Source organism: Elephas maximus, chromosome 3 (genome assembly GCF_024166365.1).
Source record: "Elephas maximus indicus isolate mEleMax1 chromosome 3, mEleMax1 primary haplotype, whole genome shotgun sequence".
NCBI lineage: Eukaryota > Metazoa > Chordata > Mammalia > Proboscidea > Elephantidae > Elephas > Elephas maximus.
Window position 1 is genome coordinate 79,742,199 of NC_064821.1, and position 17,615 is coordinate 79,759,813.

General features: G+C 42.9%; 1 long non-coding RNA gene across 4 annotated transcripts in view; it reads left to right on the forward strand.

The window, feature by feature from the left end:
- LOC126072925 (uncharacterized) overlaps positions 1 to 17,615 on the forward strand; it is a 72,326-nt gene that overhangs the window by 37,670 nt on the left and 17,041 nt on the right. For 3 of the 4 annotated variants that reach the window (XR_007516606.1, XR_007516605.1, XR_007516607.1), the window contains one exon: positions 17,099 to 17,186. This is a non-coding gene — a long non-coding RNA (uncharacterized LOC126072925). The remainder of the gene's footprint in view (positions 1 to 17,098; positions 17,187 to 17,615) is intronic. The other variant, XR_007516608.1, reaches the window with a different exon arrangement.

Consider the following 17,615-nt stretch of genomic DNA (forward strand, 5'->3'; position numbering starts at 1 on the left):
TTCTTTCTTGGTGAGTTTGCAGCCAGAAGTGGTCAGACCTCTGGCCTGGACTTGGGTGTACAGAATTTCTTAGTTCTATCCATTGGAGAGGAAAACTTGCCATCTCACTTCCCAGGATCCTTTGTTTTACAATAGTGGTCCAGGAACTAGGATCCAGGGGCACGGGTGGTTCAGCAGTAGAATTCCTGCCTTACATGAGGGAGACATGGGTTGGATTCCATCCATGCGCTTCATGCCCAGCCACCACCCATCTGTGAGAGGAGGCTTGTGTATTACTATGATGCTAAATTACTACAATGCTGAATTACTACGATGTTGAACAAGATTCAGCGAAGCTTCCAGAGTAAGACAGATTAGGAAGAAAGGACTGGTGATGTACTTTCAAAAGTCAGCCAATGAAAACTCTATGGATCTCAATGGTCTGATGCGCAACCCATCACTGGGATGGTGCAGGCTATGCAGTGTTCTGTTCCATTGTGCATGGGGTTGCCATGAGTTGGGGACCTATTTGACAGCAGCTGACAACAAAAAAATATGACCCATGGACCATATCCAGGCCACTTCCTGTTTTTATAAATAAAGTTTTATTGGGAAATAGCCATGTCCATTTGTATACATACTGTCTATGGCTGCTTTCATGCTACAATGACAGAGCTGACTGGTTGAGACTGAAACCATATGTCTCGCAAACCTAAAATATTTATTATCTGACCCTTTACAGAACAAATTTGTCAATCCCTGCTCTAGAATCTCTTCTCTCCCACTCTTACAAATGAGGCCAGCATGTTCCATCTGCTCGCTTGAGGGGGTTTCTCCTGGACCAAGTGGTACCATAATAATAATATTAGCCAATACCTACCTAGTACTTTTCTAGGTACCTAGTACTATCCTAAGGGCACTGCATATATATATATATATATATATATATATATATATATATATAAACTTCATTTAGTCTTCACAACAACCTTATGATGTAGGGGTTATTATTAACTCTGTTTTTAAGATGAAGAAACTGAGGTACAGAAAATCTAAGTAACTCACCAGAAGTCACACAAGTAAAAAATGACAGAGCTGGGATTTGAATTCAGGTAGACTGGATTCAGAGATAGTGTCAGAGAAGGCAGGTTCTCAGAGAGGGTCTAGGTTAATACTTCCAAAGTACAGATGGGTAAACTGAGGCCCAAAGAGGAGTCATGTAGATGGTGACAAAGCTGGAAGTAGAATCCAGATAACAGTTCTGGGGCAGTGTCCTTTTGTTGTTCTTATTACATTGTTCTGCTTAGATTCTGTTTATCAGAGCCAGGCAGGGGGATTCAAAGACCATGAAAGCAGAGCCCTGCATCACCTTCTCACCCCCCACTGAGTGTTATGGCATTTGGCTACATCACCTATTAACTTCTCTTTCTTACAGTCATTTGCTTCTCTTACTTGCCCACGTTGGTGGAGGAATTTGTTACTTGGCTTCTTCTTTCGGGCAGCTGAGTACCTAGAACACATTGCATTTAATGATTTGCATGGTCGTTAACAGCCTTTTGGGAAAGAATTTTAATTACAGTATAGACTAGCATACAATCAAAGGTTTGAGATTTTTGTCTTTCCCAATTAAAATAAAATTAAAAATAAAATCTTTCTTGGACTCCTTGTCCTCCCTGGCTATTACCATATCTTTGGTTTTCCTATTTACAGCTGGATTGGTTGAATGAATGTCTACTCCATCAGTGTCTCCACCTCCTTCCCTCGCATTCATTCCTCAACCCACTCTAATCTGGCATCCATCCAGAGCCCTCCATGGAAAGTGCTCTAAGGCGGCCCCTAATGATCTTCAAATTGCAAGGCCAGTACTTCCCAGTTCATATCTTCAGGATCCTCCTGCCTTTGAAACTGTTGACCACTTCCTTCTCCTTGAAATGTTTTCTCCATAGCAACACTCTCCTGGCTCTTCTACCTCCTACCCCAGGATCCCTTCCTGAATTGGCTTTGTGTGTTTCATTAATTTGGGTTTCATCCAAGTGCTCCTCTTACCACACTCAAGGGCAGGTCACAGCTCCAATTACCCGTTATAAGTTGCTGTTGAGTTGATTCCAATTCATGGAGACCCCATGTATGTCAGAGTAGAACTGTGCTCCATAGGGTTCTTAATAGCTGATTTTTCCAAAGTAAATAGACAGGGTTTTCTCTCAGGGCACATTTGGGTGGTCTTGAACTTGGGTAGTCTAGAATGGTTAGCAGCCAAACGTGTTAACCATTTGTACCACCCAGGAACTCCACAGTTCCAACTGCCTACCACTGACTCACCCAGGATTTTCCCAAATTCCCACCTGGTTCTTAAATGTACTTCTTGAACTCCAAAATTTGTATTCAACTGGACATTCCTCAGGTTCTTCAAATCAGCTTTCCAGCACTGAACTCATATCCCCTCCCAACCTGCTTATCCTCGTAAATTACCAAAATTGATGAAGTTTTTCACCACCCACAAACCATTTAAGCCTGAGTTTTCTGCTATCTCATCTCCTCTTTAGAATTGGCCCCATTGCTTCTGGTTCTTAAATACCTCTCACATTTATTCTCTCCATTTCACTCCTGATGCAGCTGTCTTAGTGGATGTCCTTATCATCTCTCGCTGGATAATTAGTTAGTTAATTCAACAACTGTTTATTGAGTATTACTATTTGTCACTCACTGGGGTGAATAGTATTGAACAAGACAGACACTGGCCCAGATCTCATGAACTCAGATCCTTTGTAGGGCATGTCTCAGTTTCCTAGTGCTGCTGTAATAAAAATACCACAAGTGGGTAGCTTTACAGAACAGAAACTTATTTTCTCACAGTTCTGGAGGCTAAAAAGTCCAAATCATGGTCTCGACCATGTCAATTCCTTCCTCATCAGTATCCCAAGCATTCCTTATTTTTGGTGATCTTCACATGGCATCGGTCTTCCCCCTTGTGATCATGTGTCTCTGTATCTAATCTGCTCTTCTTATAACTCAGAAGTAATTAGATCGAGAATCTACCCTATTTGGGTATGATCTAATTAACATTATAGAAACCCCTATTTTCAAACAGGATTACATCCACAGGTATAGGTATTAGGATTCCAACATATATTTTGGGGGGATATAATTCAATCCGTCCTCCACACATCTGTCAGTTTGTTGTACTGTGGGGGCTTGTGTGTTGCTGTGATGCTGGAAGTTATGCCACCAGTATTCAAATACCAGCAGGGTCACCCATGGAGAACAGGTTTCAGCTGAACTTCCAGACTAAGACAGACTAGGAAAAAGGGCCTGGCACTCTACTTCTGAAAATAATTAGCCAGTGAAAACCTTATAAATAGCGGTGGAACATTGTCTGATATAGTGCCAGAAGATGAGCCTCTCAGGTTGGAAGCCACTCCAAAGACAATGGGGGAAGAGTTACCTCTTCAAAGTAGAGTTGACCTTAATGATGTGGATGGAGTCAAGCTTTCAGGACCTTCCTTTGCTGATGTGGCAAAACTCAAAAAGAGAAGAAACAGCTGCAAACACCTATTAATAATTGGAATGTGGATTATAAAAAGTATGAACTTAGGAAAATTGGAAATTGTCAACAACAAAATGAAACACATAAACATCAATATCCTAGGCATTAGTGCGCTGAAATGGACTGGTCTTAGTCATTCTGAATTGGGCAATCATATGGTCTACCATGCCAGGAGTGATAACTTGAAGAACAATGGCATTGCATTCATTGTCAAAAAGAACATTTCAAGATCTATCCTGAAGTACAATGCTGTCTGTGATAGAATAATATCCATACGCCTACAAGGAAGGCCAGTTAATATGACAATTATTCAAATTTATGCACCAATCACTAAGGCCAAAAATGAAGAAATTGGATATTTTTACCAACTTCTATAGTCTAAAATTGATCTAACATGCAATCAAGAGGCATTGATAATTACTGATGTTTGGAATATGAAAGTTGGAGACAATGAAGAAGGATTGGTAATTGGAAAATATGGCCTTGGTGATAGAACGACACTGGAGATCACATGATAGAATTTTGAAAGACCAACAATTTCTTCATTGCTAATACCTTTTTTTATCAACATAAGCGGTGACTATACATGAGGCCCTCACTGGATGGAATACACAGGAATCAAATCGACTACATCTGTGGAAAGAGACAATGGAAAAACTCAATATCATCAGTCAGAACAAGGCCAGGGGCTGACTGTGGAACAGACCATCAATTGCTCATATGCAACGTCAGGTGAAAACTGAAGAAAATTAGAACAAGTCCATGAGAGCCAAAGTATGACCTTGAGTATATCCCACCTGAATTTAAAGACCATCTGAAGAATAGATTTGATGCATTGAACATGAATGACTGAAGACCAGACCAGTTGTGAAATGACATCATGGACATCATATATGAAGAAAGCAAGAGGTCGTTAAAAAGACAGGAAAGAAAGAAAAGACCAAAACGGACGTCAGAAGAGACTCAAACTTGCTCTTGAACATTGAGAAGCTGAACTAAACAGAAGAAGCAATGAAGTAAAAGAGCTGAACAGAAGATTTCAAAGGGTGGCTTGAGAAGACAAAATAAAGTATTAACAATAACATGTGCAAAGACCTGGAGATAGAAAACCAAAAGGAAAGAACATGTTCAGCATTTCTCAAGCTGAAAGAATTGAAGAAAAAATTTAAGCCTCGAGTTGCAATACTGAAGGATTCTCCAAGGAAAATATTAAACGACGCAAGAAGCATTAAAAGGAGATGGAAGGAATACACAGAGTCACCACGCTAAAAAGAACAGGTCAACATTCAACCATTTCATAAGGTGGCATATGGTCAGGAACCGATGGTCCTGAAGGAAGAAATCCAAGCTTCACTGAAGACGTTGGCAAAAAAACAAGGCTCCAGGAATTGACGGAATACCAACTGAGATGTTTCAACAACTGGATGCAGCACTGGAAATGCTCACATGTCTATGCCAAGAAATTTGGAAGACAGTTACCTGGCCAACCAACTAGAAGAGATCCGTATTTATGCCTAATCCCAAGAAAGGTGATCCAACCAATGTGGAAATTATCGAACCGTAGGGTTTCCATCATTAATATCACACACAAGTCAAATTTTGCTGAAGATCACTCGAAAGCAACTGCAGCAATATATTGACAGGGAACGGCCAGAAATTCCAGCTGGATTCAGAAGAGGACGTGGAACCAGGGATATCATTGCTGATGTCCGATGGATCCCGGCTGAAAGCAGAGAATACCAGAAGGATGTTTACCTGTGTTTGATCGAGTAACGAAGGCATTCGACTGTGTGGACCATAAAAAATTATGGATAACACTGTGAAGAATGGGAATTCCAGAACACTTCATTGTGTTCATGAGGAACCTGTAAATAGATCAAGAGGCAGTCATTAGAACAGAACAAGGGGATACTGCACGGTTCAAAGTCAAAAAAGGTGTGGTTTTATCCTTTCACCACACTTATGCAGTCTGTATGCAGGACAAATAATCCCAGAAGCTGGACTATATGAAGAAGAATGGGGCATCGGGATTGAAGGAAGACTCACTAATAACCTTCGATACCCAGATGACACAACCTTGCTTGCTGAAAGTGAAGAGGACTTGAAGTACTTACTGATGAAGATCAAAGACTACAGCCTTGAGTATAGATTACGCCTCAACATTAAGAAAACAAAAATTCTCACAAATGGACCAATAAATGACATTTTGATAAATGGAGAAAAGATTTAATTGTCAAGGATTTCATTTTACTTGGATCCATAATCAACACCCATGGAAGCAGCAGCCAAGAAGTTAAAAGACACATTGCATTGGGCAAATCGGCCCCAAAAGACCTCTTTAAAGTGTTGAAAAGCAAAGGTGTCACCTTTACGGCTAAGGTACACCTGACCCAAGCCATGGTGTTTTCAATCGCTTCATATACATGTGAAAGCTAGACAATGAGTAAGGAAGAATTGACACCTTTGAATTGTGATGTTGGGGAAGAATATCGAATGTACTATGGACCTCCAAAAGAACAAACAAATCTGTCTTGGAAGAAGTACAACCAGAATGCTCCTTAGAAGCAAGGATGATGAGACTATGTCTCACATACTTTGGACATATTATCAGGAGGAATCCCTTCCCTGGAGGAAGACATCATGCTTGGTAAAGTAGAGGGCCAGCGAAAAAGAGGAAGACCCTCAACGAGATGGATTGACACAGCGGCTGCAACAATGGGCTCAACCATAACAATGATTGTGAGGATGGTGCAGGACTGGGCAGTGTTCCGTTCTATTGTTCGTAGGGTTGCTATGAGTCAGAACTGACTTGATGGCACCTAACAACAACAACAATTCAATCCACACCCATGGGAAACTCTCAGTCAACAAGAAAGCAAATGCATAAACGGGTAATTTAATATAGTGTTAGTCCTGTGAAGAAAATAAAACTGAGTAACGTGAGAGTGACCAAATGAGAACTTCCGTAGATTGGGGTTCAGGAAGGTGTCTCTGAGGTAACCTGACAGGAAGGAACAGCTACTGGAAGATGTGTGTGGAAGAGTGTTCCAAGCAGAGGGAACAACTAGTGAGGGGACCCTGAGATATGAAAAAGCCTGACTTGGTTCAGAAAACAAGAGGACTTTGTAGCTGGTGTGTAGTGCTTTTGGTGAAGACTAGTAGGAAATATATTTCAAGAGGTAGGTAAAAGCCACAGTCTATTGGATGGGATCTTGTAGATCGGAGAATTTAGATTCTGTTCTAAAGATGATTAAAAGCTTTTGGCAGGTCGCTCCCCACCCGCCAGTTTTAAGAATATATTCTTTCTCGAGAGGCATCTAGCTCAACTGGCATAACATAGTCTATAAAGAGAATGTTCTACATCTGACTGTGGTGAGTAGTGACTGGGGTCTTAAAAGCCTGTGAGTAGGCTGGAGCGAAGAAGAATGAAGAAGACCAAAGAGACAGCAAAAGATTTGTCCAAAGGGCTAATGGCCCACAACTACCACAGCTTCCACTAGACTAACCCAGAATGACTAGATGGTGCCTGGTTACCACCACTGACGGCTCTGGCAGGGGTCACAATAGAAGGTTCCAGGCAGAGCAGGAGAAAAATGTACAACAAAATTCAAATTCACACACACACACACACACACACACACACACACACACAAAAGAAGACCAGACTTGCTGGTCTGACGAAGACTGGAGAAACCCCAAGAGTATGGCCATCGGGCACCCTCTTAACTCAGTACTAATGTCACTCCTGAGGTTCACTCTTCAGTCAAAGTTTATACAGGTCTATAGGGGCAATGGAAACTCTGGTGGCATTGCTGTTAAGAACCACGGCTGCCGATCAAAAGGTTGACAGTTTGAATCCACCAGGCGCTCTTTGGAAACCCTATGGGGCAGTTCTACTTTGTCTTACAGTGTTACTATGAGTTGGAATCGACTTGATGGCAATAGGTTTGGTATAAGGCCGATAATAATACACATGAGGGATGTGCTTCATAGATCAATCACGCATAGGCTAATGGGTACACCAGCCCAAAAACAAAGACAAGAAGGCAGGAAGGGACAGGAAAACTGGACAAATGGAAACAGGGAAACTGGGGTGGAGAAGGGGAGAGTGTTGACACATTGTGGGGTTGACAACGAATGTCAAAAAAAATTTGTGTATTAACTGTTTAGTGAGAAACTAATCTGCTCTGCTCTGTAAAGGTTCACCTAAATCACAATAAAAAATTATTAAAAAATATTCCTTTTTTATTGTAAAAATATATATAACACACTACTTGCCAACGCAACATTTTTAGGTGCGCAATTTAGTGATATCAATCCCATTAACCATATTGTCCAACCACTAGCCATAATCCTTGCCAAATTTTTCATCACCGTAAAAAAGCCTTCACTGCTTCCTAACCAATGGCTGCCTCTCCCTGTGCCCCTCTGGGAGGGTTTTAAGTAGATGAGCTCTGACTGACATTTTAGAAAGCTCACTTTGGATGCTGTATTGACAATGGTGGCATGAAGTCAAGTGTGGTGGCAGAGAGACCAGTTAGGAGGCCATTGCAATGGCATGGTTAGGGTGAGGGTGGTGGAAGTGGACAGGAGAGACATGATGGAATTAGGAGCTAGGAATTATTTTGGAGGTACAGTCATCAGGCTTGCTGAGGGCTTGGATGTTGCGGGGAGTGTTGGAGTAGGGTGAGAAGAGGGGTGAGGGAGTGGAGGGAGTGGGGTAAGAGGAAGCAAGATTGGTGTCTTTAAGACCTTACCCCTCCTCCCTCTCTGTGCTGAAGGGAAGTCCCTTAACAAGAATTCCATCTTCTCATCCCCATGACATGCTGATTTGAATCCAGACCCATTCAGTTCTAACTGGTTGGCACAGAGAGGGGTTGAGGTCACACCCTTCTTGCCTGGAGGCAGCCTGGCCTATGATTGGGCCCTTGGGTGGGCCCTGATTCTGAACTGAGCCATAAGGGAGGGGGCCGGGTCATCCTCCCACCCCAGTTGCTCCTTGTCCTTACAGAGGTCCGGCTGGAGAACCATCAGCCCTCATCCCTTTTGCTCCATCTTAGGTGGGCCAGTGGTGGCAGCTAGGTGATGCCCCTCATGTGGCATGACGGCTGAGGAGGCCCTCTAGTTTGGACTCCACCCCAGCATGGCTGAGCAACGGATGCCTCCAGACAGTGGAAAGCGCAGTGGGCTTGGAATCAGAGCACCAGGGCAGGAGTCCCAAATGCACTATTTTTATTTATTTATTTTGAGGTTTATGTTCTTTTTTTTTTTCCAGATTTTTTTTTTTTTAATTGAACTTTGGGTGAAGGTTTACAGAACAAACTTGTTTCTCATCAAGTAGTACACACATTGTTGTATGACATTGGTTAACAATTCCATGATGTGTCAACACTCTCCCTTCCCAACCCTGGGTTCCCTATTACCAGCTGTCCTGTTCCCTCCTACCTTCCAGTCCCTGGCCCAGGGCTGGTGCGCCCCTTTAGTCTTGTTTTGTTCCTTGGGCCTGTTCAATCTTTGGCTGAAGGGTGAACCTCAGGAGTGGCCTCATTAATGAGCTGAAAGGGTGTCTGGGGTCCATACTCTCAGGGTTTCTCCAGTCTCTGTCGGGCCAGCAAGCCTGGTCTTTCTTTTTGAGTTAGAACTTTGTTGCAGATGAACTACTTTTAAACTGTGCAACCTTGGATAACTCATTTCACCTCTCTGGGCTTTGCTTTCCTCGTTGTCCACTGCCAGTTATCAGTTGTCTTCAAGTCAGCTCTGACTCATGGCAACCCATGTGTGTCAAAGTGGAACTCCACAGCTGATTTTTTGGAAGTAGATTGCCAGGCTTTTCTTCTGAGGTACCTCTGGGTGGACTCTCACCACCAGCCTTTGGGTTAGCAGCCGAGCGTGTTAGCCATTTGTACCGCCCAGGGAATCCTCATTGTAGACTGTGGCTGATCTTGTCTATCCCACTGGGCTGTGCCTTACATCACCATGTGTCAGAATGGAAAGGCCTGTCCCTTACTCCTGGCTCCTGTTTTGGGCTTAGGAGACTTAGGGTGTCAGAAATTTCCTCTCGGCCTACTAGGAAGGGCAAACTTGTGACTCTAGAAGCTAAAAGAGAGAACAGGAGCTATTAGTTTTAATTCTACAGAAGCAGGTGAGGCCTCCATGGGGGGAGGTGGAGGTGGAGTGGGGGAGGGCAGTTTTCCAGAACCGCCTAAGAATACCTTTTCCTTACTATGATACTCTGGAAACCCTCAGGCTCACAGGGGCTGTTACCCTTTTGTGCCCCATGTCCTGTCATCTTTCTATCCTTAATGACCAACTGTAATGAACAGAGACCAAGGGTAGTGCTATTTTCAGGGTCCAGGCAGGTAATGAGCGAAGGGGCCTTGTGGGGCCTGTCCTCAGCTCAGGAGCACATGTTTCTCTGAAGGCAGCGGGGTAGTCACTGCGTAGCTCCAGGCGATTGCTGACCTGTGAGAAGTCAAACCCGGTGCTGCCAGATCTTCTGAGTTTTCAAGTGGAGTCAGAAATTTGGAATTTTATGTGAAATCTTCTGACTTTTAAATGCTGGCAACAAAGTCAATTAAAAAAAAACACCAGGCTGTGCCAAACAAATCTCCAGGATGCATTTGGCCTGTGGGTGGCCACTTTGTGATGCCTAATGTAGAATCACAGAGGGACCTGGGGGATAGCTGGGCTCTAACAATAGCCAGGTTACAAGCCACTAGGAAACACCTACAATTCATGTGTTCCCAACAGACTAGGAATACTTCACTGTTTACATCTGCAGAAGATGGACATGCTTCTGACTTTTCATTTCCACTAAATACTAACATTGGGTAATCAGTTGATGGTTGAGCACAGAGTATGTTACATAAAAACAAAACAAAAAACCCAAACCCACTGCCATCAAGTTGATGCTGACTCATAGCGACCGTATAGGACAGAGTAGAACTGCCCCATAGGGTTTCCAAGGTGTGGCTGGTGGATTCTAAATGCTGACCTTTGGTTTGCAGCCATAGCTCTTCGCCACCAGGACTCCACAAAAGTATGTTGTACCTATTCTCATATATGGGCATGTTCATTTATTTATTTATTCACTCACTTAGCAAACTTCTGTTACTATGGTGTTTGACAGAACCCCAGTTCTGTGTCATGTAAAAAATGACTATACTACCAGGCAGGATAAAACAAGTGCTGTAAGAGTTCCAAAGACAGGACTGAGGAGGTGAAGCAGAAGCATAATTTTGATTACCTTTATTTGCCAGATCAAATACTTAATGTGGACGAGACCGGCTCATTTTGGAAAAAAATGCCTAAAAGTACCTACATTTCAAAAGAGGGAGAAAATGCACCAGGGCATAAGGTATCCATGACCCAAGCCATAGTGTTTTCAATAACATCATATGCATGTGAAAGCTGGACAATGAATAAGGAAGACCGAGGAAGAATTGATGCCTTTGAATTATGGTGTTGGTGAAGAATATTGAATATACCTGGACTGCCAGGAGAACGAACAAATCTGTCTTGGAAGAAGTACAGAGCCAGGATGCTCCTTAGAAACAAGGATGGCGACATTTCGTCTCACGTATTTTGGACATGTTATCAGGAGGGACCAGCCCCTGGAAAAGAGCATCATGCTTGGTAAAGTAGAGGGTCAGTGAAAAAGAGGAAGACCCTCAAGGATATGGATTGACGCAGTGGCTGCAAAAGCGGGCTCAAGCATAACAACAATTGTGAGGATGGCGCAGGACAGGGCAGTGTTTCGTTCTGTTGTACATGGGGTCGCTATGAGTCAAAACTGACTCCACGGCACCTAACAACAATAAGGCATTGAAAGGTAGGCTGATGTTATTGCTTGGGGGTAAGGCATCCGGAATTTCAAGCTCAAGCCTTTGCTTGTGTCTTGCTCCTTAAATCCGAGGGCACTTCACCATATCATTAAGGCATTTCTTCCCGTTATTTGGAAGGCAAATGCAAAGGCTTTGGTTACAATTGCCATCTTCGAAGATTGGTTCTTAAACCATTTTTTCCCGGCTGATGCTTGGACAAAAAAAAATTCCTTTTAAGATTCTCCTTGTGCTTGACAACGCACCTGAATATCCAAGCACTTTAGACCTTCACCCCAATGTAAAGGTCGTATTTTTACACCCCAACACCACCTCAATACTTCAGCCACTGAAGTCATAGCCTCCTTTAAGACCTGTTACTTACCTTCTCATAAGCAGTCAGGGCCTCCCAACATGACGTGATGAGCTTAAGGGAGTTCTGGAGGAATTATAACATCTATGATGCCATAAAAATATTGCTGATCCTTGGGATGAACTGAACCAGACTCATCATTTTCAGCAGGAGCCATCTCCCCGTCATCTTCTCCAGCATCATCTAATTATTAATGTTACCATGTTACCTCATGAATGCCCCTTCCAGTATGTAAGACATCCATGGAAGGAGAATGTTAACCTTTAATCATGATCTTTTTTTTTCCTGTCTAAACTGTTTTAAGAACCGTTTCTTTATTATTATTATTATTTTTTTATAGTACTGTATATCTCTACAGAGCCCTGGTGGTGCAATAGTTAAGAGCTTGGCTGCTAACCAAAAGGATGGGAATTCAAATCTACCAGTTGCTCCTTGGAAATCTTACTACTACTCTGTCCTACAGGGCCACTAAGAGTCAGAATTGACTCTATAGCAACTTTTTTTTTTTTTTTTAATACCTACACTCTGTAGACACCCAGAGATTTTCTCTCTCTTTCTTCAGTACAGTACCTTATGTAGTTACTTTTATTATTACTGTATTATAATATGTAATATAAGTACTTATTATTATTACTTAAATTATTATTTAAGATGTTTCAGTGTATTTGGAAGTGTTTAAGTATTTTACATGCATAACTGAACCGAACCGAACCCACTGCTGTCGAGTCAATTCCGGCTCATAGCGACCCTATAGGTCAGAGCAGAACTGCCCCATAGAGTTTCCAAGGAGCGCCTGGCGGATTTGAACTGCTGACCTCTTGGTTAGCAGCCGTAGCACTTAACCACTACGCCACCAGGGTTTCCTTTAAAACCCTGGTGGCATAGTGGTTTACATGCATAGAAAGGTAAAATATATACCATACACTAAGACAAACATTTGACTGATGCTGAATAAGAGCTGTACGAACCTGTTCTGACTAATCTACAAATTCAACTTAAAGGCATACTTAGGGACAGATCGCCTTTTAACCTGGGTACTGACTGTGTATTCAACACATTTTCAAATCCTGAGTTAAGCCAAGAATGTGGCTGAGAAGTGGGTGGAGGAAATCTACATAGTTCCCAAATTACCCTTCCCTATCCCTCTCCCTCTCCCCCAGCTACCTGTCCAACCGACTGGAAGAGATCCGTATTTGTGCCCATTCCCAAGAAAGGTGATTCAACAGAGTGTAGAAATTATTGAATAATATCACTAATATCACACACAAGTAAAATTTTGCTGAAGATCATTCAAAAATGGTTGCAGCAGTACATTGACAGGGAACTGCTGCAAGTTCAATATGGATTCAGAAGAGGACATGGAACAAGGCATATCATTGCTGATGTCAGATAGATCTTGGCTGAAAGCAAAGAATACCAGAAAGTTGTTTATCTGTGTTTTATTGACTATGCAAAGGCATATTGTGGATCGTAGCAAATTATGGAGAACATTGCAAAGAATGGGACTTCCAGAACACTTAACTGTGCTCCTGAGGAACCTGTACATAGACCAAGAGGCAGTCATTCAAACAGAACAAGGGGATACTTTGTGGTTTAAAATTAGGAAAGGTGAGCATCAAGGTTGTATTCTTTCACCGTACTTATTCAATTTGTATGCTGAGCAAATAACTCAAGAAGCTGGAATATATGAAGAAAAATGTGGCATCAAGATTGGAGGAAGAATCATTAACAACCTGCAATTGCAGCAATACATTGACAGGAAACTGCCAGAAGTTCAGTACGGATTCAGAAGAGGACGTGGAATCAGGGATATCATTGCTGATGTCAGATAGATCTTGGCTGAAAGTGCAGAATACCAGAAAGATATTTACCTGTGTTTTATTGACTATGCAAAGGCATTTGACTGTGTGGATCATAATAAATTATAGATAACATTGCAAAGAATGGAAATTCCAGAACACTTAGTTGTACTCACGAGCAACCTGTACATAGACCAAGAGGCAGTCATGTGAACAGAGCAAGGGAATATTGCGTGGCTTAAAATCAAGAAAGGTGTGCATCAGGACTGGCTGTATCCTTTCACCATACTTATTCAATCTGTATGTTGAGCAAATAATCCAAGAAGCTAGAATATATGAAGAAAAATGTGGCATCAAGATTGGAGGAAGACTCATTAACAACCTGTAATATGCAGATGACACAACCTTGCTTACTGAGAGGGAAGAGTACTTGAAGTACTTACTGATGAAGATCAAAGACTACAGCCTTCAGTATGGATTATACCTCAACATAAAGAAAACAAAAATCCTCACAATTGAACCAATAAGCAACATCATGATAATGGGGAAAAGATTGATGTTGTCAAGCATTTCATTTTACTTGTATTCACAATCAACACCCAAGGAAGCAGCAGTCAAGAAATCAAACGACATATTGCATTGGGCAAATCTGCTGCAAAAGACCTCTTTAAACTGTTGAAAAGCAAAGATGTCACTTGAGGTCTAAGGTGCACCTGACCCAAGCCATGATATTTTCAGTCACCTCATACGCTTGTGAAAGCTGGACAATGAATAAGGAAGACTGAAGAAGAATTGATGCGTTTGAATTATAGTGTTGGTGAAGAATATTGAATATACCGTTGACTGCCAGAAGAACAAACAAGTCTGACTTGGAAGAATACAGCCAGAGTGCTCCTTGGAAGTGAGGATGGCGAGACTTCATCTCATGTACTTTGGACATGTTGTCAGGAGTGATCAATCCCCGGAGAAAGACATCGTGCTTGGTAAAGTAGAGGGTCAGCAAAAAAAAGGAGGACCCTCGACAAGATGGGCTGACACAGTGGCTGCAACAATGGGCTCAAATAGCAATGATTGTGAGCATGGTGCAGCACTGCACAGTTTCATACTATTGTACATAGGGTCTCTATGAGTTGGAACCAACTTGACTGCACCGAACAACTATAACATCCCTATCCACAAGGAGCCCTGGTGGTGCAGTGGTTAAGCACTGGGCTGCTAACTGAAAGGCTGGCAGTTTGAACCCACCAGCTGCTCTGTGGAAGAAAGATGTGGCAGTCTGTTTCTGAAAAGATTTACAGCCTTGGGAATCCTATGGGGCAGTTCTGCTCTGTCCTATAGGGTCACTATGAGTTGAAATCAATGTGATGGTAATGAGTGTAACAGGTATATTCCTACCTCCACTAGGGTCAGCCATTTGCTTGACAGTCCCTCTTAGGGAGTGGGGAAATGGGGTCACAGCTCCATCAATCCAAGGCCTGTGTCTCTGTGTTGCTCAGTGATTTTGCCCATGAGATTTAGGACACTTTTACCATAATATTTATTCAGTTTTATGGCTCTAAATATAACACTAACTCCTAATAATCGATATTGATTTAACTATAATATCTTATTTATAGACACTGCTCTCTGATTTGCATATGGACTCAAACTGTAATGCAGCTGAAATAAGCCACCAACTCCACTGGCCCTGGGCCAGGAGTGAAGGAAATATCAGTTCCTGACGAATGGCTGTGAGGACCATCCAGGGTTTGGAGTTTCTGATGCCCACTTCTCTCCACTCCCTCCAAAATGGCTGCTTCCACCAGGCAGATGAGCTTACAGCCATTCTGGGGCTGAGGACACCTATTTGTTTCATGCAACACAACAGTCACTCTTAACGAGACAAGCATTCTAATCAGCCTCATCAGAGGGCAGTGACAATCTGTCCTGGGTGGAAGTGCAAATAGACATAGGACCTTGAGGGAAAGGGAAAGAGAAAGAGCCAGAGGTACAAAGGATAAGGTAGGTTTTGGGAAAATAGGGGTTTGCCACCAGTCTACCCCAAGTGGCCTTGACTGGACAGCATGGGTTTCTAGAGATGTTATTATTGCTGTCCTAATTAGTGTTGAAGAGGGGCCCAGGACAGCATGACTGGCAGCTGCCCCTTATAGGGGCAGGACACAGCCTGGTAACCATGGTCCAGTGTGACACAGGTGATTATGTACCCGTGGTCCATGAGGAAGGGTAGAAGCACCTAGAACTATTAAGCCTGGAGAAGAGCAGACTCAGAAGATTGACAAAGACCAACAAGTTAAGGAAATGGCCACTTCTTGTTTACCAAGGGCTGTGCCTTCCGCTGACCAGGATGCAATATCCACAGCTCAGAATGTCTTCTTCTCCTTCTTGAGATTTCACTCACTGGTATTTGGTGAGTATAAAACCAAAAAACCCATTGCCAATGAGTTGATTCCGACTCATAGTGACCCCGTAGGACAGTGTAGAATTGCTCTGTAGGGTTTCCAAGGAGCACCTGGTAGATTTGAACTGCTGAACTTTGGCTTAGCAGCTGAACTCTTAACCAATATGCCACCAGGTTTTCCTTGGTGAGTGTGGTGAACATTAAATATTTATCCTTCTTGCCCCTCCCTCAATACACACACACACACACACACCCCAACACACCAACATCCATTCACCCTTCTGGAAACAGCTCCAGATTCCACGGGTGCAGTCTATGATCCACACCTACCCAATCAAAGCATCTTTCGGTCTTCATTGCAGGTTGGTTCAGAGTGAATCTCAGGTCTTCTGGAGGAGCTACCAGCAAAGAGCCTGGTTGTCTTTCGCTGTACTTACATCTGAGAGGATGTAGTGGCTGGAGCTGCTGCAGCCATCTTGCCATCATGTGGAGCTTGAGAAAAAAGCCAAGATACAATAAGTGAACTGAGAGACACCTTGCAAGTGACACTATTTCCCACAATCCTTTCTTAGGGAACTCCCCCACCCCAATCTCATACAGTGCTAGGTAGTATGAGAGATTCAAATGTCTTTTATTTTGTTGATGTTGTTGAGAATATACACAGCAAAACATATACCAATTCAAGTTCCTACGTGCACCGTTTAGTGACACTGATTACATTCTTCCAGTTGTGTAGCCATTCTCACCTTCCTTTTCTCAGTTATTCCTCCCCTATTGACATAAATTTGCTGACCCTAAAGTTCCTCTCTAATCTTTTGAGTTGCCGTTGTGAATTTGATCCCATATAGATAGTTCTTAAAAGAGCATAATGTTCAAGGCAGACCTTTTTTTTACTAGTTATGCCGAACTATTGTTTGGTTTTAAGAAGACTTCAGGGGATATTTTTGGTTTGAGGTTTATGACCTTCATTCTTGATCACAAATGATTCTATCAGAGATAAACACCTAGCCTGACCTGACCAATCAGGTTCTTTCTCTTGGGCATTTGGGACTGAGACACAGGGACTAAATCCATTTACAACACCTCTTCTATGTCTGCTCTTCCCCATGTATAATAATGAGGGGACTGGACTGGGCAATTTCTAGGGATCTTCTATCACTGATTTCTTTTCATCTTACTGTCCAGATTCTGTCTTCCAGGGTTGGTGTTGCCCATGGTCTCTGCTCATACCAGAGGGAGCCAGGTGAGCCAAAGGACCGGACCCTGAGGGCAGGTAATAGATGCAGAGCAGCTGTGCTTCACTACCCGGGGATGCTTGGTCTCTTCACAGGGTTCTTTCGACCACCAAAGGGCTGTCTTGGACAGAGAGAGCCCACACTTTTCTATAGCCCTGGAGAGGAGGGAGGGCATTCCCAGAAAGTGCTCTGCAGCCGTGCAGATTCTCAGGCTGATAGCAATCCATTCTCTTCTCACTTTTCAACTCTGCTGAACACAGAAGCCCTTGGGGGGTGTTCTAAAATGACCAGTCCCTGATCCCACCCATGAAAACACCACTGATTCAGTCTATCTTAGTAGGAGGGGGACCCTTCCTCAAAACCCCTCCTTCTCATTGAGTCAGTTTGAGTTGGGTTTGCTTTCTCAAAACCAAGCAAAACATCAGTTGGAGGTGCCTGGACCCCTTTGGTCCAGATATGGGGGCCTT